Below are 27,489 nucleotides of genomic sequence, written 5' to 3' on the forward strand. Positions count from 1 at the left end.
TTTAGATGCTATGCAATCTTCAGCATTGAAGATATCTGCTCCAATTTTAGAGCTAGGAAAGTCTAGGGAATTTGTAATGACTTTAAAAATTCTTGGAAGAAGTAAGACCAGAGTACTCTTTAGAGGCAACAATGGTGAGACTTTGTCTCATATACTTTGGACATGTTGTCAGGAGAGACTAGCAGAGAGGCAGCAAAAAAAGTGGGGAAGACCCTTAACAAGATGGATTGACATAGTGGCTGCAACAGTGGGCTCAAACGTAAGAATGATTGTTAGGGTGGCATAGGATTGGGCGGTGTCTCACTCTTCTGTATGTGGGGTCACTATGGATCAGAACCAACTTGATGGCACTTTCCAGCAACAGAAAATTCTTAAAAAGTATGTTAAAAGTACATCTTCGGGCTGGAGAAATGTGACTGTAGAACCCAGAGGAGATGGTGGTTCATTGACAGCCGTTGATATTAGGAGATGAGCCTGGTGAGTGGAAGATGAAGATTTTGTTAAGGTCTATGAAACCCTATATCTTTTGACTTTTTAAAAACAGCTCTGTATGTACAGTTTTTAGACCTCTCCTGTTTCCATTTACAAATGTAATAGAATTTGAAACGAAGTGACTCGTTTAATTTGGAAGCTTGTACATAATAGGTATGGTATAGTCCTATGGATAACACACACTTTCCAGTTAGATGGGTTTGGAAGCCTTGCTAGATTACTTACTAGATTTATGTTATCTTGTTTAAGTTCATTAGTTTTCTCATCTATAAAACGGACTAGTTCTTACTGGCAGATTAAGTAAGCATTTGTAAGTGGAACACCAAACTATTATTATGATATATTTATAGGAGATGGTTACAATCTGTTTTACCTGGAAATTTTGAAAAACTGTTCATTTCTATTAAATTCTAGTATTGTACATGGTCTTGGAAAAGGACCTGATGACTGCTCACATCCCACCCCTCACTCACTGACATCTCGTCAATTCTGACGCATCGCAGCCCTGGAGGACAGAGTAAGTCGAACTACCTTTGTGAGTTTCTGAGACAGTAAATATTCAAGGCAACAGAAAGCCTTGTCTTTCTTCTTGGGAACAGATAGGGTTTTGAACTACTGACCTTATGTTTAGCAGTTCAGTGAGTAACCCACTACGCCACCAGGACTCTTACCTAGTAAATCAATGTTAGTTTGTTTTTCCCTTAGTGAAAAATTATGCATGATTGGTTTAACAATTTAAAACATTGACAAGTATATAAAGTAAAACATTTCTTCAATCCTGTGCCTTGAGTTGATCATCATTAACAATTTGAGGTATACTCGTGCCCTTCAAGTCATTCCCAGTTATTATTATATGGATAGTACACACACACACACTGTCTTTTTGTAAAAATGGACTAGTATTGAACATATGCTTCCACACCTTGTTTTTTTAATAGAACAAGATAACATGGATTTTTTTATAGCAATTCATGGAGCTCTACCTCAGTTTTATTTTAAATTCAGTTTTTTTCTTTAAGGATCATTTTATTGGAGGTCAATTCAGTTTTAGAAGCTGCATGTGATTTCATAGAATAGATATATCATTATTTGTTCAGTCTGCTTTTGGCTTTGAGATTGTTTTCTAAGTTTTTGGAGCTTTTTTTGTTTGTTGGTCTTTTGCCATATCAACTGATTTTGTGATTGGAAAAAAAAACTGTTTGTTTTATTTCTACAGGGATTTAGTCCTAGCATTTCATGGCTAGGTTAATACATATTTAATATTGTAGAAAGTACTGCCAGGTTAATTTTTAGAAGACTTTACTAGATTCAGGATAGGGTTTTAGCTGATTAAACCACTCTGTATGACTTGTGTTCCTGGAAAACAGCTTAAAGGAAATGGCCTATTGACCATGTGTTCAATGGGACATCATACATGAACAAGGTTGGAAATAAATATTTATTTCTATTGGACTTTGGAATTACAGGATTGTCTTCTCCCTAGAACTTGTTTCAGTAACTCTACCCTCCTGGGAACACACTTACAGCGTCGTAGGTTTTAAGATTTATTGAAGCGGAATGCCCTTGCTGATGTACAGCTGTGCTGGTGGTTCAAATTAGACCATTGGTACTTTTTAGTCACCAGTGTCAGAGAGATGTGGGTGATCCAGTGTGACGTATGATCTTGTTTATATCCCTGAGGAGACTGTCAGAACAACCAAGCCAATTTTCTCTTGTTTTTAAGAGTGAAACCAAATGGGAACATTTTGGTGTATTATCTCAGTGAGAGAAATTGAATATGCTTAGTTATCCAACTCATATAATTGCTGTTTTAACAAAATGGAAGCTAAGAATCTGGGTATTATTCATTATTGAGGGATAGGATGGGGAGAGAGCAAGTGCGTGGAGAGGAAGTGGGAAATTTTTCTTTCTTTTGCCTTCCAAACTCCCTTATCTCTTAGTGCTTTCAGACCCTTTCACTGCCCTGAGGGGAAGGGACACTTACACAGAGAGAGCACTGCAGCACCAGCAGGACAAAGAACACAGCGGTGTCCTTGGAACTTCCTGGATGAAGAGAGTTCAGATTAACTTGTTGATTCAACTCAGAGCAAAACTCTTATTTTCTCTCTCGAGTCTACAGATTCATGTCTATAGAAAAATTCTTAATTTTCTCTCTAATGTCTGAGATTAATTTCTAGTTTTGAAATGAATTTTCTTTTTTAGGTAAAAATTTAAAATATTATGGAAATAATATATGTATATATTTAAAAAGTAAAACAGTGCAAAATGATATACAATGAAATCAATATGTACCTGCTCCTCCTTTCTTCATCTCTTGTCCAATTTTCTACTCTTTTTTTTTAATAGAACATTATCCCTGTGTGCTTACTTTATTATTATTATTTTCTAATTGTTTTATTAGGGGCTCATACAACTCTTATCACAATCCATACATACATCAATTGTGTAAAGCACATTTGTACATTCATTGCCCTCATCGTTCTCAAAATATTTGCTCTCCACCTAAGCCCCTGGCATCAGCTCCTCACTTTTTCCCCCTCCCTCCCTGCTCCCCGTCCCTCATGAGCACTTGATAGTTTATAAATTATTATTTTGTCATATCTTGCCCTATCTGGTGTCTCCCTTCACCTACTTTTCTGTTGTCCATCCCACAGGAGGATGGTCACATGTACATCTTGTAATCGGTTCCCCTTTCCAACCCACCCTCCCTCTACCCTCCCATTATCGCTACTCACACCACTGGTCCTGAAGGGATCATCCGCCCTGGATTCCCTGTGTTTCCAGTTCCTATCTGTACCACTGTACATCCTCTGGTCTAGCCAGATTTGTAAGGTAGAGTTGGGATCATGATAGTGGGGGAAGAGGAAGCATTTAGGAACTAGAGGAAAGTTGTATGTTCAATTTTCTACTCTTAACGCTGTCTCCTGGTAACTACTTCTGTCTCTTATGGTAATATTCATATATATATATATCTTATGATAAAATATATATCTTATGGTTATGTATATATCTTATGGTTATATATATATCTTATGGTAATATATATCTTATTGCAATATATACATATATATAATCAATCAACAACAGTAAAGCCAGGGACAGCCAGAGCCTATGTGAGGCAGAAATCTGCTGGAGAATGACAACTCAAGCATTTTTCCCATGAAGGAGCAGTAGAAAAGGGGTAAAACTGCCCTGGTCAACGGTGGAATCTTTTGAGACCTGGAAAAACAAGACAATCCTCTTGTTCTAGCTCTCACAGATATTACTGTATAAAGACAGGCTGGGAGGGGGGAGCAGGTGGGAGGGGGGAACATGAGGGACTGATGCCAAGGGCTCAAGTAGAAAGCAAATGTGTTGAGAATGATGAGGGAAACAGATGTACAAATGTGCTTGACACAATGGATGTATGTGTGGATTGTGATAAGAGTTGTATTAGCCCCCAATAAAATGATTTAAAAAAAAGACAGACTGATAGATACAGATGTGCACAAATACCTACACATTCATATACAACCCAAGCCAAACCCACTGCTATTGGGTCTATTTTGACACATAGCAACCCTACATATAGGATAAAGTAGAATTTCTCCTTTTGTAAACCTTTGTAGGAGCAGATAATCTCATTTTTCTTGTTCCAATCTGTTGATGGGTTTGAACTGCTGACCTTGTGGTTAGCAGCCCAGTGAGTAATCCATTATGCCATTAGGGTTTCTTAAACCTATATGAGTATATTAACTATTTTCTGTTTGTGATTATACTAACATTGAATTAACTTGTATTTCCTCCTCCTTCCACTTTTCTTCCTTCCAATATAATTAAACCACCATTTTAAGCTTCTAAGTGAGTTATCATATGTTAAGATGCTTTCAATGGCTAGTAATAAAAATAAATGAAACTATTTTAAAATAAGGAAAATGTGTTTTCTCACAGTAAGATGTCCCAAGAAAGGTCTTCTTATTCTAGTTAATTCATATTGGTGTTGAAAAGAATATGAGAAGTTTTTTCTTTGTGATGTCTTTCCCAGAAGCCTCACACAAATGTTTTCTCCTGTGTCTACCACTAAAGACTGCCAAAGGATTGGGAGTTACCACAGTTAGCTTCACCAGGATTTCCTTTTTTACCGTCCAGGAGCACATGGTTCTCAAAGACAAATGTGGACACATGGATAAAATCTGGGTTTTGCCCACAAGGAAAATACAGTGTTGGGTGGAGGTGACAATAGAGCAGGCATCAATAATGTCTATGGTTAGCTCAGCAGCTTTAATACATTTATACTTGTCTTTATTACACCACTGACTTTAGGAAGAACAGATATATATATAACTTGCAGAGTTTAGTTCCACACTGCCTCAGTAAAGCAAATATCTCAAGAAAGCTAGTCACTTTTTTTTCCCAGATCATATAAAAGTTTTGTTTACACTATATTGTAGGTTACTAAGGGTGCAATAGAGTGTCGTGGTTATGCGCTGGGCTATGATTTGCATGGTTGGCAGTTTGAAACCACCAGCAGCTTTGTGGGAGAAAGACTGCGCTTTCTACTCCTGTAAGCAGCTAGTCTCGGAAACCCACAGGGTGTCACTATGAGTCAACATTGACTTGATTGCTGTGAGTTTTGGAAGAGTACAAAAACATTATGAAAAAGTTTGAACTGTTGTAAGAATTACCAAAATGTGACATAGAGACATGAAGTGAGCCTCAGGCTTTTTGGAAAATGGTGCTGATAGATTTGCTCGATGCAGGGTTGTCACAAACCTTCAGTTGATAAAAAGAATCAGTATCTGTGAAGTGCAATAAGGTGAAATACAACCAAATGAGGTCTACCTGGATCTCTATCTTTTTCTTAGTCCTTCTTCCTTTACGCTTCCTAACATTTGGCACCTGTGCTTCTCTTTTTCACAAGGTCACTTCTGCTAATATTCATACTCTGCAAAAATTTAACAAGTCTTATGCATGGGATAACTTTAAAAGGTAAAAATTAATAATTAATGTTATTGCAATGCAATTCTTTCAAAATCAAATTCTGTTTGCTTCCAGTGATTCTGATTTGTTTACCACTTTGCCTGATGCACGACAGGTAGTTATAGACATTTGCTGAGTGAGTGGATGTGCCTTGAGTCACTTATAAATGAACCTCCCTGGAAGGTCAAGTCCAGTAGGGTGGAAGAAGGGCAGAGAACCATGAGGTATAAGAGCATGACTAAATTTAGGAAGCTACCTGTTTTCATGTTGAGTTCTGATATTAAGGTAGTTGAAGCTACTATAACAAAGTTTTGCTATATAGTTACTCTTCTCTGACAGTTAGAAGAAGCATTCTTTTAAAAATATCATTGTTGTTGCGAATATTCAGAGAAAAACATAGACCAATTCAATATTTTTTTACATTTTGGAGGAATCTGCCTTTCAAAGACACTGAATGGATATTAATTATTAATGGCTGGTGTGGCATTTTCCAAGTTCTCTACTGGTGAACAGTATGCAGGGTGTGAAACAATTTCCTTTGCTCAGTGTGCCATCCAGCTGCACACAGGAGGAGGACATGAGGGCGCTCAATCAGGATTCACCTCAACAGCCCCTCTTCCTGTGATCAATAACCCCTGGGAAAGACTGATGAAGCCTGGCACTGAGCAAGCTGTTCTTTGAGAATAACTCAGCTTTCCAGGTGTTGTCAGTGAAGATTCCTGGTGAGGGGAAATGGATGGGTCCCAGGGAGAAAGAAAGCACAGAGGAATGCAGTTTTCCCAGAAGACTGGGTGAGGTGGTGTCAAGGAAGAGTCGCCAGCAGCTGTATGGAGAATCAGAAATGGGAGGTTTTTATGTAGGGAATCTTTGTTGCTTTAATTAGAGGCAGAATATGGATTCAGCTCAAAAGGCCTATCTGAAACACTTGCCACTCCATTTTGCTATTCATGGCATTCACATAACTTAGCATATCGATGGGCAGAAACCCTAGTTACAGCGACTCTAATTAGAGTGTCTGTACTAGCACCTACTGAACCATTCCAGGCTTTGCATCTCAAGTAGTGAATGGAAGAAGAAATTTTAATGACATCCTTTGAAGGCAACTAAACAGTGCAGCAGATAGTTCTCGCTTCTCACCTAGCATTGTTAAGAAAATGATTTGTTCTAGTCAAATTCTAGTTCCCTGACAATTGCTGGTTATTGTCACTCAATGGTGTTGCTTCAGATACCCGGTAGGAAGGATGTAGGAAAAGGTGGAAAGTGCTTCTTTGGTTTGTATGGAGCAGAGGGATCATTTTATTCCTTTCATTGAAATTCTTTTTTCTCCCTTTGGATAATGATGTGGAATAATTTTTTTTCTTCTTTTCTTTGTAATGAAATTTTTATTGTGACACAGGTGAGGGGTTTACATTTCAGACCATCAACTCTGCATTCAACAGTTCAAACCACACTGCCCTCCACCCTCCCATTCTCTCTCTTCCCTCTCCCCTGGTTTCTCCTCTCCCTCTTATGGATCTCTCTTCTCCCTTTCTCCCAAACCAACACCTGTAAACCATTGCTTCAACTTCCCATCCTCGATCCTCTCCCTTGAGACCCTCCATATTTTTGTCTTGGTTTCATTCTTATGGTAGTGGCCTCATACAGTGTCTGTCCTTTCCTCATTGGCTAACTTGACTCAGCATAATGTTCTCCAGGCCCATCTATGTCACAAGGTGCTTTGTAGTTTCATCATTCTTTTATTTACTTTATTGATGTGTAGTATTTCATTGTGTGTATGTATCAAAGTTTCTTTACCCAGTCTTCTACTGATGGGCATTTGGGCTCTTTCTAACCCCTTGTGATTGTGAACAGTGCTGTGATGAACACAGGAGTGCATATTTGTCTGTCTGTTGTGGCGCTTATATGCTTACCTCTTTAGGGTCTTTACTCAGCAGAGTTATCACTGACTTGTATGAAATTTCTTTTTATGTAGAATAATCTTCCACCACGGACTGAATTAAGTGTAATTATGTAAATTGAGTTATTGAGATGTAATAAGCCCAAAGTTCTGCATTACTATGTTAGTGAGTTACTATTTATTTTTATTTATTTATTTAATTTAATTTTTTAACAATTTATTGGGGCTCATACAACTCTTATCACAGTTCATACATATACATACATCAATTGTATAAAGCACATCTGTACAGTCTTTGCCCTAATCATTTTTTTCTCCTCTTTTCTTTTTTTACATTTTATTAGGGACTCATACAACTCTTATCACAATCCATACATATACATACATCAATTGTATAAAGCACATCCATACATTCCCTGCCCCAATCATTCTCAAAGCATTTGCTCTCCACTTAAGCCCCTTGCATCAGGTCCTCTTTTTTTTTCCCCCTCCCTCCCCTTTCTCCGCTCCCTCATGTGCCCTTGGTAATTTATACATCGTTATTTTGTCATATCTTGCCCTATCCGGAGTCTCCCTCTCCCCCCTTCTCTGCTGTCCCTCTCCCAGGGAGGAGGTCACATGTGGATCCTTGTAATCAGTTCCCCCTTTCCAACCCACTCACCCTCCACTCTCCCAGCATCGCCCCTCACACCCTTGGCCCTGAAGGTATCATCCACCCTGGATTCCCTGTACCTCCAGCCCTCATATGTACCAGTGTACAGCCTCTGCCCTATCCAGCCCTGCAAGGTAGAATTCGGATCATGGTAGTTGGGGGGAGGAAGCATCCAAGAAGCTTCTTGTTATTTGAAACCTCCTACCCCACCCTACACCCCCCAAATTGACCCAGGTTCAGAGATTCAGGGATTGTTGAAACTGGGACTTGAATTTACCTGAAATAGACATCTTTCTCTCTCTCTGTCTCTCTCACCTCAGGCTGAGCTCATATTAATACAGATCTTTTAGATCACTAATCACACCTGGGCCAGACCACCCTCCTCTTCTAAACTCAAGGCCTGCAACTATGAGGGTGATATATGCTGGAATCTGATGGGATGTAGTTATGAAGCAGCAGGGCTGCTGTATATTAATGACTTAATCCATCCAATGAACTTCTTTTCAGTGGCAGACCACTCTGAATATCTAGCTATACTCATGTATGCTTTTTGTACCTGTTTCTTCTCCCACTCTTTTGTCCAACTGTTGTTATCCCATGCTTTCCAGTGCCTGTGCATTAATATATCTCTATTACAGGCATAAGAATGATGATTACTGTCTTTTTGAAAAGAGTAAGAACCCAACCTGTCAGGAGTGCTATAGATCCTGGAGATGTTCAGTCTCATCAGTCAGAACAAAGTTAGGGGCTGACTGCATAACAGACCATCCATATGCAAGTTCAAGTTGGAGCTGAAGAAAATTACAAGTCCAATAGATCCAAAGTATAACCTTGAGAGTACATCCTGCCTGAATTTAGAGACCATCTCAAGAATCTTTTTGAGTCCTTGACACTAGTGACCAAAGACCAGATGATCTGTGGGATGACATCAAGAACATTGTACATGAAGAAAGCAAAAATTTACTGCAAAAACAGGAATTAAGAAAGACCAAATGTGGTCAGAAGAAACTCTGATTGGCTCTTGCTAAATCGCCTTGAAAAAATGACAAAGTAAAAGCTCAACAGAACATTTCAAAGGGCAGCTCAAGAAGTTTTTATTATTAGAATTCACAATTCTGAACACTATGGTTTACAGTGGAAGCCCTAAATCCATGTTGCGTCCCTCCATAGAGTCAGCCTCCATTAAATTATTTCTGATAATTAATGAGCAATGTAAACAGCCTTGCTCCAAGGAAAGTGCGTTAGAAAGTGGGTAATGATTACTCCTCTAGCCAGCTTAGAGGGTGGGTGGCAATCTCACTTTAAGAACTTGTCCTTGCAATTCAGTCAGGGTACAGTGTAGCACTGATGAAACATACAACTTTCCTCTAGTTCTTTAATGCTTCCTCTCCCCCACTATCATGATCCCAATTCTACTATACAAATGCAGCTAGGCCAGAGGACGTACACTGGTACATATAAGAGCTGGAAACACAGGGAATCCAGGACAGATGAACCTCTCAGGACCAATAGTGAGAGTAGCTATACTGGAAGGGTAAGGGGAAGGTAGGGTAGAAAGGGGGAACCGATCACAATGATCTACATATAACCCCTTCCTGGGGGATGGACAACAGAAAAGTGGATGAAGGGAGACATTGGACAGTTGAAGACATGGAAAAAATATAAATTATCAAGGGTTCGTGAGGGAGGGGAAAAATTAGAAGCCAATATCAAGGGCTCAAGTAGAAAGAAAATGTTTGGAGAATTATGATGGCAACAAATGTCCAAATGTGCTTGATACAATGGGTGTTTGTATGGATTGTGATAAGTTGTACAAACCCCCAATAAAATGATTTTTAAAAAGAACAAAATAAGCAATCAAAGTTGTGCTTTTATAATGATATTATTTTTAAAGCCTTTGATCCCAATTGATTTATGTAGAGAAATTTTCATTAGTAAAACTAAAAACCCATTTTTAATTATTAAAAAACAAACAAACAAACTTGTCCTTGATGGAAATTGGCATATTAGGAGTCCTTCTTATAAGTGTTGGAGAACAATATTGAAAGTACCATAAAGCAACTCAATAGCACCTAACAATGACGACTACAACTACAGCAGGAGCTCTAATGGCAGGGTGCGTTCTGTGTCGGGTTGCTAAAAGCACAGTTAGCAGTTTAAAACCATAAGCCACTCTGCAGGAGAAAGATGAGGCTTTGTACTGCCATAAAAATGTATAGTCTCAGAAACCCACACAGGCAGTTCTTCTCTATACTGTGAGGAGGGTCTGCTACTATGAGTTGGAATTGACTCATTGGCAGTGAGTGAGGGTCACATAGTCAGGAGTCACATCTTGACTCCCTTGGTCATACATAGGTACCCTTGAACAATCATGTGAATTCTGTCTGGCATAATGTGTGAATCTCAATCATGGTCCTATTCTTGCTTCTTTAGTCCTGTCTACAACTGTGATGGGGCTATCTGCTGCCAATCATGCATTTGTGATAGTTTCCTTTGTAATCCATGCCCTAATTCTTTGGGCATTTTTCTGTAGATAGATCCTTGGATGCCATTGTTATGCCATTGCCTGCCAATGGTTTCTCTCATCCGATGATTTGTCGTTGTCCAGTTTAAAACTTAATAAATGTATCTCTATAAATTATAGAGATTTGGAGTCTCTTTTGTCCCCTACAAGTAAAAGAATTATAATGAAATGTGAAAAGAGCTGGACTTAGAGTTTGTTTATAACCTAGATGGTTTAGAGTCAGGATAAAATGTGTGTTAAGTCCGCCTCCTGTCTCTATACTTACTCCATCTGTGTGCTGAGCAAATAACTCAAGAAGCGGACTATCTGAAGAACATAACTCCATCATGGAATACTCATTAATCACCTGTGCTATGCAGAATTTCCAACCTGGCTTGCTGAAAGTTAAGTAGACATGAAGCACTTACTGATGAAGATTAAAAATAATCTACAGCCTTCATTATGGATTAAATCTCAGGATAAAAAAGCAGACAAACCAATAAAACCACACAACTAGACAAATAAGCAACATCATTATAAAAGGGGAAAAGACTGAAATTATCAAGGAATTAATTTTACTCTGATGCACAATAAACACTCACGGGGACAGCAGTCAAGAAATCAAAAGGGGTATTCTATTGGACAAATCTGCTGTAAAAGACCACTTTAAAACTATTAAAAGATAACACCTTGTGGAATAAAGTGTGCCTGACTTGTCATGGTATTTTTAATAGCTTCATATGCATGTGAATGTTGGACAATGAGTAAGGAAGACTGAAGAAGAATTAGTATCTTTGAATTATAGTGTTAGTGAAGAATATTTAATATACCACGCACTGTAAGGAGAACAAACAAACCTGTGCTGGAAGAAGTACAAGAATGCTCTTTAGAAACTAAGATGTGATTTTTTTTTGTTCTGGGTCTTTGATGCCTGATACCTGATTCCATTGGCACCACACAATCACACAGGCTGGTGTGCTTCTTCCATGTGGGCTTTGTAGCTTCTTAGCTACATGGCCACTTGTTTACCTTTAAGATCCCAGGCGCTATATCTTTTGATAGCCGGACACCATCAGTTTTCTTCACCACATTTGTTTACTCATTTTGTCTTCAGCAACATGTCAGGAAGGTGAGCATCACTGAATGCTAGGTTATTAGATCAAAGTGTTCTTGCATTGAGGGAGTACTTGAGAAGAGGCCCAATGTCCGTTTGCTACCTTAATACTTAACATATAAATATATATACATACATATATTTCCTTGTTATATAGAAATATATTTACACATGTACATGCCTGTATTTAGACCTCTATAAATGTCCTTTGCCTCCTAGTCCTTTCCTCTATTTCCTTTTACTTTCCTCTTGTTCCACTATCATGTTCGGCTTTCATTGGGGTTTCAGTAATTCCTCTAATAAGTTACTTTACCCTTAATCAAGCCCCACCAGGCATTTTATACCCTCCTCACCATCGATTTTAGATCACTTGTCCCTGGGTTGGTTGACACCCCCTTTCCTTTCCCCTGCTTCCACCTCTCCTGTGTCCCCCACCACCCCAACCATCGGTCCTATTGTTTTCTTTGGATTGTTTATCCTACCTATCTTATCTAGATAGAAATGCAGAGACAAAAGGAAGCACAAAACAAGACAAAGCAAAACAAAGCAACAAAAGAAAACAAAATAGCAACAAAACCAATAACAAAAAAGAAAAGGCTATAAATAGTTCTAGGTCTATTTGTTGACCTTTAGGAGTGTTTTCCAGTCTAATCGGATGAGGGGGAGTGTGGAGTGGAGATCCAAAGCCCTTCTATAGACAATTGGACATCTTCTTACAGGGGTCACAAGGAAGAGCTGATGAGCCAGTCAGGGTGCAGTATAGCAGTAATGAAACACATAACTTTCCTCTAGTTCTTTAATGCTTCCCCCCCACCCCACCAGCATGACCCCAATTCTTCCTTACAAATCCAGCTAGACCAGAGCATGTACACTGGTACAGATAAGAGCTGGAAACACAGGGAATCCAGGCCAGAAAAACCCCTCAGGAACAATAATGAGAGTAGTGATATCAGGAGGGGAAGGGGAAGGTGTGGGGAGAAAGGGGGAACCAATCATAATGGGAGTTGGACAACATAAAAGAGGCTGAATGGACACATTGGTTAGTGTAAGACATGAAAAAAATTATAAATGATCAGGGGTTTATGAGGGAGGGCAGGCTGGGGAGGGAGAAATGAGCTATATTAAGGGCTCAAGTAGAAAGAAAATGTTTTGAAAATGATGGCAATATGTACAAATGTGTTAGACACAATGTTATAAGAGGTGTACGAGCCCCCAGTAAAATGATTTTAAAAATAAAAGAAAAACTAGGATGGTCCCACATCTTCCTTTAGGTCTTTTGTTAGGAGGGACCAGTCCTTGGAGAAAGCCATCCTGTTGGGCAAAGCAGAGACTCATTAAAAAGAGGAAGACCCTCAATGCTTTGGCACAGTGGCTGCAACAACGGGCTTGAACCTGAGAGCAATTGTGAGCCAGGTACAGGACTGGACAGTGTTTCATTCTGTTGTGCATAGTATTGCTATGATTCAAAGCCAGTCGGGTGGCACCTAACAATAGTGTATCATGTCCCCCCTAAGACTGACCTATGGTGGTCTTCTGGGATTCTAATCTATCATTCAGCTTCTTGTTTACTTTTTCAATGTTTTCCCCTCTATGGACCTCTTCCATTAGAATTGCAAATGTGATTAGCTTTCTCTTATAATTAGCCAAACTGCTTATTTTTATTATGTCTAAGAATTCATCTCTATCTCCTTTTCCTCAACCTTCTATGCCATGGAGCGAAGAATAACATTCCTGCCTTCACTGTCTTCCTTTTTCACCACCATGCACTTGTTGGTCTTGGTAATCTGTCTTCACCTCAAAACATTTGTCAGAAATGCCTTCCTTCAAGATTACTAGAATTTTTTTAATAAAAATTTTTTATTATGGAAACTGTAATATATATATATAAGCATACGATTATTCTGAGAATTCAGAAGAATAATCTTATACTTATTTTTTTTTATGATCATTCTTTTTCCAATTGTAATTCTGTCCGCCCTGTCTCATCCTGTTCCTTTGGTTAGCCTATTGTGGACATTAGGGTAACTATGGAAATTGAACTATACGTCTACAAGAAAGAGACATTAAAAAAACACTCCCATCATATAATTATCACACATAACAAAATGAACAATTCTATAATATCACCCAATATCTACTACATGTTCAAATTTTTCTGATACTAGATGCCTTTTCATTGCCCAAACACATGGTCTTTTGTCTTTTTTTCCTTTGATTTAGCAAAAATAGTCCTTATAGACCTTTTTAATTTGATAATATTAAGCCCTGGTTACAGTAATATTCTTGCCTTTACTCAAATTGGCATCATTATTTCTCACAGGGCTGAGGGCATGGCATGGACATAGTTCTCCGGGAATCCTTTCCAGCTCAATTGTGCATCTCAGGGTATGCAACATCTCCTAGAGGGAGCCTTTCCTAACTGTCTTCACTAATTGGTTCTGACTCAAGTTTTCCATTTCTCTGTTCTTATAACATTCCATAAATACCTCCATCGTTCCATAGGGTCCTGACTTTATTTGTCACTGTTGGACAATTAGCTTATATATATAATGCCTAGTTGAACATAGGGTCACTATGAGTCAGAATCAATTTGATGGCAGTGAGTTTTAGTTGAATTCAATCAAACTTAACTCTCATCAGTCCTTGATATTAACATTAATATTATTTAACAGTTACTAAACACTATGTGTTGGGCACTGTACAAAGTTCTTTATTATATTTAATGTTATTTACAGATGAAGCAGACTTGGTGAGCTTCTCACTTAATTAGGGTTTTATGCATAGTGGGAAGAGCAAAAGGGTTAAAATTAGAAGACCCAGGCTTGAGTCCAGGTCCATTATTCTTTGACTGTGAGAGTCTTAAAAATGGTTTAAAACCCTGTAAGCCTCTGCTTCCCCACTTATGAGGATTGTAAAAGCCTTTGACTCACAGAATAATGAATACTAACTGGGATAATGCATTTGAAGTCTCTTGAAAATTGTTGGGTTTGTTGAAAAAATCACCCAGAAGTTTTCAACTATCATTTATTGTTCTCATTTGGGTCTAACTGCCTTGCATTCTTTCCCCCTAGTCATATAATGCACACAGTTGTAATCATAGTATGCATTCAACTTTACAGCCTACTTTTCCAATTATGAACATTATTGTGTTGCTGTATTTTTATTTTTTGAATATTTTTACTTTTTTATTGTGAAAGGTGAGTCTATAAGACACCTATATATGTTTTAAAGAATAAATATGAAATAAACTTGAATATACACCAGCAAATCAAAACCTTGCCAACACTTTTACAACATAAACGTTGTAAAAGATGTTTGTGTTTATCTCTAATTGTATTTGTTTTTGCTTCCAGAGGAATTTCTGTCCTAGTTCTGTGTTTGGAATGTTAGAATTGTTGGGGCCAGGAAGTTGGATTTGACTCACAGTGTTCTTGTGTACAACTAAACCAAAGACTGCCTTGCACCAACCCCTCCATCATTGCTGTGCTTGAGCTCCTTGTTTCAGTCGCTGTTGCAATCCATTTTGTTGAGAGTCTTCCTCTCTTTTGCTGACTTCTATTTTAGCAAGCATGATGTCTTTCTTTAGGAACTGGTTACTCCTGAAAGCTGTAAACAGTATAGTGTTACTGTTTATAGTTTCAATACCTACACATGCACCTTGTTGAGCAATATATTGCATAATTCTGAGAAACTAAATAGTAAAACTCATCTTCCAAGGGATGGATAATATTACTATTATTAGATGAAAAATATACTCCTTAAACAACTTAAAATCACTGGGTCACATAGCCTGAACTCAGTAACCCGAAGTTTAAAAACGTTTTAAAGAGAGGGGTGGCAATAGGGGTGGCAAAGACTACAATATATTTTCTGATTTTAAGTTCACTACTGCATGGTTTAAAAATCAGGAAAAGTTGTGCATCAGGGTTGTATCGTCTCACCATACTTATTTCAATCTATTTTTGAGCAAATAATCCAAGAAACTGGTTCATATGAAGAAGCATGCAGTATAAGGATTGGAAGGTTCACCAGTAACCTTCTATATGCAATTAACACAACCTTCCTTGCTGATAGTGAGGAGGACTTGCTGACGAAGATCAAGGGCTGCAACTTTCAATATTTTAATTCAATATAAACAAAAATTCTCACAAGTGGACCAATAAGTAACATGATAAATGGGGAAAAGATTGAAATTATGAAGAATTTTGTTTTGCTTAGATCCACAATCAGTGTTCATGGATGCAGTCAAGAAATAAAATTTGAGCCTGTCAGGGTGCAGTACAGCTCCATTGAAGCATACGCCTTTCATGTAGTTCTTTAATGCTTCCTCCCCTCCACTATTATGACCCTAATTCTACCTTACCAATCCAGCTAGACCAGAGGATGTACACTGGGACAGATAAGAGCTGGAAACACAGGGAATCCAGGACAGATAAATTCCTTAGGACTAATATCTAGAGTAGTGATATCAGGAGGGTAAGGGGAAGGTGGGGGGAGAAAGGGGAACCTGATCACAATGATCGACATATAACCCCCTCCCAGGGGGAAGGATAACAGAAAAGTGGGTGAATGGAGACATTGGTTGGTGTAAGACATGAAAAAATGATAATTTATAAATTATCAAGGGTTCATGAGGAAGGGAGGGTGGTGGAGGGAGGGAGGAAAATGAGAAGTTGATACCAATGGCTCAAGTAGAAAGAAAATGCTTTGAAAATAATGATGGCAGCAAATATATAAATGTGCTTGACACAATGGATGGATGGATGGATGGATGGATGGATTGTGATAAGCATTGTACGAGCCCTCAATAAAATGATTTAAAAAAAAAAGAGAAATCAAATGCTGCACTTGTCAGGGTAGTGAGTTATTTAATGTGGCTAGTCTAGCTCCCACCAAAGACCTTTCCTTGCTTGGGTCTGGTAAGAGATGGGGATACTGATATGATTCACTGGTGAGGAATGGCGACTAGGATCCCCTGGAGTGCCATCCTGTTGTATTTATTGTCAGCCCTTTGAGAAGCAGCGGGAGGGATCTCATGACCAGTAAGAGGCAGGAGAGGAGCAGGTCCTCTAGATCTGAGGTCCCTGCACAGGGAACCTCCTTGATTCATTTGATAACTACAGCATCAGAGCAGCAGCAGCAGAGCCAGGAGGCAGAGTGTGGACCAGAGTGATGAACTCCTCAACCCACAGAGCAAGTAAAGCTGAGAGCTTGGCTGGCTTGTGCAGTGGGTGCCTCTGGACACTTGATTCAGAGAGCTGGGTTTGCTGACCCCTGACGCTTAAGCTGAATGCCTTAGAGTTGAGGCTTATAGCCTAGTGGTATGCCCTTTGGACATTTATTAGCAGACTTACTAGAACTTTGCAACATGTCCTGATAAACAACTCAACTCAGAGCATTTCTTACTGGCATTACACATTTTTAACTTCCTTAATAAACTCTTTAATCATGAATTTCATCTTTGAGTTCTGTGTAGCCATGGCATTGGCTATTAGAACCTAGTAAGTTTAAATCGTGAACAATAATTAAGGCAGCATAGCATTGTATTGGGTAAATCTGCTGCACAAGACCTCTTTAAAGTGTTGCAAAGCAAAGAAATCACTTTGAGGACAAGGTGGACCCGGCACAAACCATGGTATTTTCATATACATGCAATTGCCTCATATACATGTGAAAATGAACATTGACCAAGGAAGACTGAAGAAGAATCGATCCATTTGAATTATGGTGCTGGTAAAGAATACTGAAAGTACCTCAGATTGCCAAAAGATCAAACAAATATGTCTGAGAAGTACAGCTAGAATGCTTTTTAGAAGGAAGGGTGTTGAGACTTCTCACATACGTTAGATTTTATCAGGAGAAAACAGTCCCTGTAGAAGGACAATATGCTTGGGAAAGTAGAAGGAAGGTCCTTGACAAGATGGATTTACTCAGTGATTGTAACATCTAGCAAACATTGTCAGGATGGTGCAGGCCCAAGCAGTGTTTCACTCTGTCATCCACAGAGTCTCTCTGAGTTGGCATTACTTGATTGGCCCCAGCAACAACAACATATCTAAAACTTTCAATAACAGTACAAAACAAAACATTTCTCTTGGAGAAGTGAGTATATTCCATTGGGCTACGGAATAGAGAACAAAGTCTCACATAAGCCAAATACACATGAGAGGTTGCACTCGATTTTATTGGGCTTTCAGTCCTTCAATTAAAATTATATCAGGAAGAGCTTGCTAATGACAGTACTCAATATATTAGCCCTTTGAGGAACAACATTCAGTCTGATTGCCCTGTAGTGTACCTATTTATCTTGAGGTCTTTGATCATATGCTACATTTTTGTATTGTATTTCCTATTTTCATAAATTCCATGTTTTCTTCTTTTTTTGTATAGTTCCTAATTTTTAAAGATTTTAAAAAAAGCAATATTATCGACATAACTCACTTATCATACAATTCAGTAGTAAAATGATATGAAAAAGAATTGTGCAAATAGATAGTCTCATTTTGGTGGTGTACATTAATTAATTTTAATTGACGATAGGGTAGTGTGATATAGATTTATTTATCTTTAGCTTATGAATGTCTGAATTTTTCACTCATGAATGTCTCCAGAAAAATGTCTATATTCTACTTTCAAACTTATTTAGCAGTGTACAAACTTTAAGATTGATTATCACTTTGAAGCCATTTAAAAATCATTTTATTGGGAGCTCATACAACTCTTAACACAATCCATACATACATCTATTGTGTCAAGCACATTTGTACATTTGTTGCCATCATCCTCCAAATATTTGCTTTCTACTTGAGCCCTTGATCTCAGCTCATTTCCCCCATTCCTAGCCACCCATGAATCCTTGATTATTTATAAATTATTATTATTATTTTGTTCTATCTTACACTGTCTGACATCTCCCTTCACCCTCTTTACTGTTGTCCACCCCCCAGAGAGGGGGTCATATGTACATCCTTGTAATCAGTTTCCCCTTTCTACCTCACCTTCCCTCCACCCTCCTGGTATCACCATTCTTACCACTGGTTGAAGGGATCATCTGTCCTGGATTCGCTGTGTTTCCAGTCCTTTCTGTGCCAGTGCACATCCTCTGATCCAGCCAGACTTGTAAGGTAGAATTGGGACCATGATAGTGTAGGGGAAGGGGGAGGAAGCATTTAAGAACTAGAAGAAACTTGTATGTTTCATCATTGCTACCTTGTACCCTGACTAGTTCGTCTCCTCCCCGAGACCCTTCTGTAAGGGGGTGTCCAGTTGCCTACAGATGGGCTTTCAGTCTCCACTCTACACTCCCCTTCATTTACAATGATATGATTTTTTGTTCTTTGGTGCCTGATACCTGATCCCTTCAACACCTCGTGGTCACACAGGCTGGTGTGCTTCTTCCATGTGGGCTTTGTTGCTTTTCAGCTAGATGGCTGCTTGTTTATCTTCAAGCCTTTAAGACCCCAGATGCTATATCTTTTGATAGCCGGGCACCATCAGCTTTCTTCACCACATTTGCTTATGCACACATTTGATTTTAGTGATCATATCGGGAAGGTGGGCACACACTGATATGATTTTTTGTTCTTTGATGCCTGATACCTGGTCCCTTCGACACCTTGTGGCCATACAGGCTGTTGTATGAAGCCATTTCTTTATTGTCTTCCCTCTGCCAGTGTAGCTGCTGGATGTTTGAAATAATTTTTATTTCATATTCTGTATATGGATTTCTCCTGTCTATCTCTAGAAATCTTTAAAATCTTCTATACATCTCATGTGTTTTGAAATTTCACAATAATGTTCTTCATCCTGATATTTTTTTGTTTTTCAACCATTTTTCTGATCACTCAGTCTCAAAACTAAATTCACTGCCATCAAGTTGATTCCAAGTCATAACAACCCCATAGGAATAGAGTAGAACTGCTCCTTTGGGTTTCTGAGACTTTAAATCTTTCTAGGAACAGGTAGCCTATCTTTCTTCACAGGAGCAACTGGTGGGTTCAAACCACTGGTGTTATGTTTAGCAGCTTAATTTGCAGTCCACTGTGCCAACAGGGTACTCAGAGCACACTTTTAATGTAGTATCTCAGTTTTTAATGAGTTTGTTGATAATTTCTCCACTTTAGGTTTCTCTCTTTCTGGAGCACTTATTAATTAGTGATTGTATTTCTTAATTGGGCTCTTTTTCTCTTATTTCTCATATATTTTTGTGAGCAATTAAATTGAATTTCCTTATCACTTTAAATATATTTGCTTTTGTGAACACATTTTTAAATTATGAGAGAATTCTTAGATCTGGAAATTCCTTTTGAAACTAGCTTTTTATTTTTGTGTATGAATGCATTATTTTCTCTGATTAGCTTAATATTTTTGATATTTTCTCTTTGTGTGTATCCTTTATTTCTACTAAGTTGCTTTCCCCCCTATTTTTGTACTTGGAAATTTTCTGTTAGGTTAAACATGGTTTCATATTTTCGTAAGGCATTTACCGGTATGTTTCCTATTCTGATCACTATCATCCAATATTTTAAGATTGGTACCCTAAGTATTGCATGAATGTGGGGAATAAAAGGCTTTCTATAAAACTTTTGATGGACTACAAGTTTATAAAATTTTTTTGAGAGAAATGATACCATTTCTTCAAAAATTTGAAATGCATATTTTTTGGCTAATACATCATCATCAGAGAAATGCAAATTAATAAGAGTTAACTTTTCACTATAAACAACTAAAAAGGTGGAAAAATTTTATTAGACAACAGTTTCCGAGTTTGTATAATGAGCAGGGTAGGGAGAGCTCCGTCACTGCACCAGTTTACAGCCTGGCAGTAGTGTCAAACCTCCAGAACAGATAAGGGAACCCAGATAAGACCTTGCACACTTAATTGGGGAGATAGAAATTGGACAGAATTTGGTAAGATGTAAGTGCCAAGAAGTAGGTCAGAGTACCATAGGAGAGGGAGCAAGAGCCAGTGCGAGAACAGAAAAGAAGAGGAGTTTTTGGCTGAGTAGTGATCTGTATATGTGTAAAAGGAAATTATCTGAGGTCAGAAAAACAACTGTCAGACAGGAGACAAAAGATCAATTGTTGGAGCTCAAATGAAACTGAAACTAGTTTTATAGGAAATACCAGATTATATCCAACATGTTGTAGAGTGCTCCAAAAAGCATTCCATTGGTGGTTATTGACTGCTTACTACATTGATTCTAGCTCACAACGACCCCATGAGTGCAGAATAGAACTACTCCATAGAGTTCAAGGCTGTGACCTTTCAGAAGCAAAGTACCAAGTCTTATAAAACACCTCTTGGTAGGTTAGAATGACTAATCTTTCAGCTAGTAATAGAAACTGTGCCACCGAAGGAGTATATTACCTTATTATCGAAACTAGATCAGCCCTAGTCTAATAAATAGTCCAGGTCTCATCTCATACCCTATGAGAGCTTAAAAGCAAGTCTTGAAAATATCCAACTGACTCCCAATAAATTATCTGTCTGTCAGATATTCAACCTTACTTAAAGGGGTACAACGAGGTCCAGCAATCAACTGCAAAAATCACACTATCTGGCATCTAATAAAATAATTACTAAGCAGTCAAAGGACTAGTATAGTATTATCTATAGCTAGGAGAAAACTTGATCAATAGAAACAGACCCCTAAGTGACAATGAAAGAAACATTAAAGTTTTTACTATAAGTATGTTGGAAAAAACCAATGGAAGTTATATATAAAGGACCTCAAAGATACTTCAGGAGATGAAGATGATGAATTCTGAAATGAAAAACAAAAGAAAACAAACCAGATTGCATGGAATTAACATCAGTTTAGGCACTGGAGAATAATAGAAATCATTTTTTATAAAAAGTACAAGATGGCAAAAAAAGTGGCAGTGGGGAACAGGGCACTAATTCACCCAAGGGGAGAGTAATGCTTATGTCTCCACAGGAAAGGGGAGAGAGAGCAGACTTCATTCTGGTGTGCCAAGCCTTGAGGGCAATGTTTGTGCTCAGAGCAGCTTATTCACAGAGAAGACTGCAGGGCAAGTCCCACCTTGAGACATGATATCCCCACCCTAGATGACAGTGCTTCAGAGAACAGCACTAAAGATAGAGTTTGGGGGAGTGTGTCCAGTTTGACCCATCCACATGGGGGAAAATCAAGAGGGGAGTGCAACACACCAGAAATGGGAGCAAAGACACAAATTCCCTGACAAATCTCAATAGCAGACATCTGTCTTGGGTTGGGGGTAGTGCTTGACACCTCATCTGAACTGGTTGGGGGATATTCACAGGGGCCTACACTGAAAGCCTAAAGGGGTAATGGGGTGGGGGGTGGGGCACTAGACTGTGCTCCATCCTTCACTACAAAAGAACAGTGGGGTCTTGTAGAAGGTGTGTGCCCCTTGGACACGAATACTGAGGACTTAAAGGGTATAAGTGCTGTTAAGTAAGTGGGCCCTGGAATGTGAATCCCTGAAAGAAAAGGGGAATGAACCGATGGGTTATGTCAGGGCCTGCTAACTATCTAATAGAGGGATACTCATCTACTATGGGTCAGGACAACAGTTACACTTGGAACTATTTGTATGATGTCTTTTTTCTTTTGGTGTTGATCTATATAAGATAGGCAGGACAAGCAATCTCAAGGAGACAGCAATGGTACTGATGGTTCCAGGGAAGGGGGTGGCGGGATATGGGAGAGAAGGAGGCAGGGGGAGGGGAGGGATGAGCCAAAAATGACAGGGACAGGGGAATAACAAGGGATCTAAAATTGATGATGATGAGGGGGTAGTGTTCTTGGTCATGTTTGATCAAATGAAATGTATTGGAGAGGAATTATTGAGAGGTGAATAATGGGTAAACATGATAGTGGGGCAGGCAGAATAAAAACAGAAAAGGAAAGAACAAGAAAGTAAAATTTATATATATACATATAAATATAGATATATAAATGTAATGATATAAATATATATAAATAAGTATTTCTCTCTGTGTGTATCTATACACACACACACACATATATATGTATGTATATATTTACAACAAGAAAGCAGATGGACTTTGGGTGTCTACTTAAATTTTACTTCAGTCCAAGAACAGTTCGTCCAAATGATGTGATAATGTATGATACTCACTTTCCCATGATGACTGAAGAAAAAATGGGTGCATAAGCAAATGTGGCGAAGCAAGCTGATGGTGCCCGGCTATTAAAAGATATAGCATCTGGGGTCTTAAAGACTTGAAGATAAACAGCGGCCATCTAACAGGGAAACAACAAACCCTGCATGGAAGAAGTACACTAGCCTGTGTGATGATGAGGGGTCGACGGGAATAGGTATCTTCTTCAAAAAGAAGCAACCAAATTGACATAAGAAGAGTAAACAAAGTGGAGACCCCAAACCCACCTGTAAAATAATTGGACGGTGCCTCACAGAAGGGACATATGGAAGGGATGATACTGCCCAAGTATAGTATAGCACCAATGAAGCACATAATTATCCTCTAGTTCTTTATTATTTCCTCCCCTTACTATTATGGTTTTAGTTTTACCTCATTAATCTTGTGAGACCTGTGTGTGTTCATTTGTATAATTAAGATCATTTGATACATGAAATCCAAGATAGATAAATAGTAATGGGAGTAATGATTCCTTGAGGGTATGGGAGGAGGGGGGGAGGGGGAACTGAAAGCAATTATGGCTATATAACCCCACTCGAGGGGACCAGATAACACAATGGTAGGTTAATGGATACACTGGATGATGTAAGATATGGCAAATGAATAGATTATAGATCGATAATACATAATAACAAGGGTTTCTGGGGGGTAGGGTGGAGGAGGGAGAGGATAAAGGGGAGCTGATATTGAAAATTTTAAGAACTTGTTTTGAAACTGATGCTGGCAGCAATTGCCCAATTGTACTTGGTTTAATCCAACTATGGATTGTTATAATATTTATAAGAGCTCCCAATAAAATATAAAAAAAAGTACAGGGAAAGAAAACCAACAACTAAACACAGATTGTCATAATCAGTGGTACAGTGTAAAACAGATGAAAGACTATATAATTGGTTTCTTGAGAAATGTGTGTGTGTGTAAATTGAAAAAAAATTTAATTCCCCCCATCCCCCAAAGTAAACTCACTCCATCAAGTCAATTTTGACTCAGAATGACCTTACAGGACAGCAGAGAGCTTCCTTTAGGTTTCTGAGGCTATACATTTTTACAGAAGCAGAAAGTCTCTTCTTTCTCCCATGGACTGGTGGGTTCAAAGCACTGACCTTGTGGTTAACAGCCTATCATATAACCCACTATGCCACCAAAGCTCCTTAGGAAAAAAAAATAGAGACTGAATTTTCAAAATGTTATGATACTTACAGCACCCACATATCTAAAAAGTTCCATAAGTCCTGAACACACATAACATGAATGAAATCACACGACCTTTTAAAAAATTGTTTTATTAGGGCCTTATACAACTCTTATCATAATCCATACATACATCAATTGTGTAAAGCACATTTGTACATTCATTGCTCCCATCATTCTCAAAACATTTGCTCTCCATGTAAGCCCCTGGCATCAGCTCATTTTTCCCCTCCCTCCCCGCTCTCCCCCCTCATGACCCTTGATAATTTATAAATTATTATTTTGTCATATTTTACACTGCCCAACGTCTCCCTTCACCCGCTTTTCTGTTGTCCACCCCCCAGGGAGGAGGTTATATGTAGATCCTTGTAATCAGTTCCCCCTTTCCACCCCACTCTCCCTCCACTCATACCCCCTTTTCATAATGTTGCTTGAACCAGCAAGAATAACCTTGACAGTAGCCAGAGGAAAAAACGCACCTCAGAGAAGGATGACAACCAGTTGTTTGTCATCCAGTTGATTCTGACTGAAAGCATCCCATGTGATAGTAAAACTGCCTTATAGGGTTTCATAGACAGTAAGCAGGCCCTGGTGGTATAGAGGTTACATATTGGGCTGTGATCTTCATAGTCAGCAGTTCAAAACCACCAATCACCCCACAGGAGAAAGACTAGATTTTTTCCTCTTATAAACAGTTATCATCTTAGAAACCCACAGGAGGGGTTCTCTGTGAGTCAACCCTGACTCGATGGTAGTAAGTTTTTTTGTTTGGCATTCTTTAGGGAAGCAGATCTCTTCTTCTTTCTCCCAGAGCCATAGAGTGTGTTTGCATCGTCAACTTCTTGGTTAGCTGCCCAGCATGTAACCATTGCATAGCCAGAGATCCTTATTTATATAGACTATAATTAAGAAATATAATCCCTTATGAAAAAAATGGCTCTGTTTTCAAAATCTTATTTTCCTAAAACATAAAATTTTAAAATCAGAAGAAACAAAATGATTGAGGAGTTAGAGGATATGATTATACAAATGGATTCCCTACTGTTGAAACAACCCTGTTTTCTGTGTCCAAACTGCTTGGTGGAGCAGTATTATATTAAAGTTTTAGTAGATTTTCTTTGTTAGTATTTTATTTCCATTTATTGCACTTATTGACATAAATGAAATCGGACTTCAACATTTGCGTATGAGTGTGTGGTCTAACAATTATGCAAATTCCATTGAATAAATTAGATAGTGTTCTTTGTTTCTTAAGGCTCTGAAAGTTTGGAAAAATTTTGGAACAAAATTATTTGTGCCTGTGACTTTTTTTGGTTAGTTAACCGCTTTTTAAAATGTCTTTTGAGTTAATTGAATTATTTAGATCTCTTTCTTCTTAAGTGAATGTTGGGAATATATCTTCTTAGGTAAGCATTCAATTGATCTATTTGAATGTATTGATGCAATATTTACTTGCTATTCTCTTACATTTTTGCAATTTCATCTCCCTACTTATATAATTTCAGTAAGCTCTATTTTCTTATTTTGTCATGGTTTGTGTGTTTATTTTATCAGATTTCCAAAAGTTGATTTCTTTGTTATTTTCAGAACATCAGCTTATAACTTTGTTAATTATCCATTTTTCATATTTAATTTTTCTTGCTTTTATTTTCTTTTTCCTTTGTACTAATCTTGCTGTTCCTTCTTCATTAGTTTTCCATTGTGTAGACTTTTTAAAAATTTTCGATCTATGTAGTTTAGAATATCAAATTTCCTAAGTATTGCTTTGGCTACATTAAAGGCTTTTGATATGTAGTGTTCTTTTTGGTACTTTACAATTGGTTTACTAATTTAGTTTTGATTTTCTGTTTAAACAATTCTAAGTTATTTGGAACTTCATTTCTTTAAGATACAAGTAAATACAAACTATTTTCTGCTATTTTTTTTTTTTAGTGACTTGAGCAGTCTGCTGGTGGCAAAGGTGAGAGGAAGGGAATGGCAGCTCCTGCTTCTGAGGCAGCTTTCAGAATATAAGCAGTTGCCTCATAAAGCACGCATACCATATATACTCGAGTCTAAGCCAACCCAAATACCAGCCAAGGCACCTAATTTTACCACAAAACTGCTTAAAAATGTGCTGAATACACACACACACACCATAGTGAATGAAGGGGGAAGTGCAGTGTGGAGACCTGAGGCCCAAATGTCGGCCAATGGAGATCCCCTCATAGAGGGGTTTAGGAGAGGAGATGGGTCAATCAGGGTGCGCTGTAGTACCGATGAAGAACACAGCTTTCCCCCAGATCCTGGATGCTTCCTCCCCACAACTACCATGATCCGAATTCTACCTTGCAGGACTGGATAGGGCAGAGGTTGTACACTGGTGTATATGGGAGCTGGAGGCACAGGGAACCCAGGGTGGACGATACCTTCAGGACCAGGGGTGTGAGGGGTGATACTGGGAGAGTGGAGGGCTAGTGGGTTGGAAGGGGGGAACTGATTACAATGATCTGCATGTGACCTCCTCCCAGGGAGATGGACGGCAGAGAAGGGGGGCGAAGGGAGACTCCGGATAGGGCAAGATATGACAAAATAACAATCTGTGGATTATCAAGGGCTCATGAGGGAGGGGGGAGGGGAAAAAAAAGAGGACCTGATGCGGAGGGCTTAAGTGGAGAGCAAATGCTTTGAGAGTGATTAGGGCAAAGAATGTAAGGATGTGCTTTATACAATTGATGTATGTATATGTGTGGATTGTGATAAGAGTTGTATGAGCCCCTAATAAAATGTAAAAAAAGAAAAGAAAAAATGACTAGGGCAAAGAATGTACAGATGTGCTTTATACAATTGATGTATGTATATGTATGGGTTGTGATAAGAGTTGTATGAGCCCCTAATAAAATGTTTTTAAAAATGTGCTGAAATACTAGGCTTATACATGAGTATATATGGTACTTTTTTGTATTCTAGTTTCTATCTCTGAAGTCTTAAGTTTCCTAACACATGTACAAGGATAGGTTAAAAAGTATTCCTACAAAATCATAGAAACCTTTATTGAAGGGAGGAAACCCGTATGACCAATAAACATATGAGAAAATCATTAGCCATCAGAGAAATGCAAATCAAAACAACCATGAGATACCATCTAACACCTTTGCGTCTAGCACAAATCAGAAAAGCAGAAAAATAAATGTTGGAGGGTATGTGGTGCGATAGGAACTTTCCTACATTTCTGGTGGTCTTGTAGATATGTACAGCCACTATGAAAAGCGATCTGGTGATACTTAAAAAAGATGGAAACTGAACTACCTTATGATCCAGCTATCCCTCTGCTGTGTGTAGACCCAGAAGAGGTAAGAAATAAACCATGACCAGTTGTATGCACTCCAATATTCATTGCAGCACAATTCACAATCGCCAAGAGTTGGGAACTATCTAAATTTCCATGCGTAGCCGAATGGATCAGTAAAGGCTGGCACATACACACAATGGAGTATTATGCATCACTAAAAAGTACTGATGAGCACAT

At 38.4% G+C, this 27,489-nt stretch overlaps 1 long non-coding RNA gene across 1 annotated transcript in view; it reads left to right on the forward strand.

The window, feature by feature from the left end:
• LOC142449908 (uncharacterized) overlaps positions 1-27,489 on the forward strand; it is a 277,617-nt gene that overhangs the window by 27,855 nt on the left and 222,273 nt on the right. The window contains exon 2 of the long non-coding RNA XR_012784895.1: positions 907-1,009. This is a non-coding gene — a long non-coding RNA (uncharacterized LOC142449908). The remainder of the gene's footprint in view (positions 1-906; positions 1,010-27,489) is intronic.

The sequence above is a fragment of the Tenrec ecaudatus genome, chromosome 6, assembly GCF_050624435.1.
Source record: "Tenrec ecaudatus isolate mTenEca1 chromosome 6, mTenEca1.hap1, whole genome shotgun sequence".
In the NCBI taxonomy this organism is placed as follows: Eukaryota; Metazoa; Chordata; class Mammalia; order Afrosoricida; family Tenrecidae; genus Tenrec; species Tenrec ecaudatus.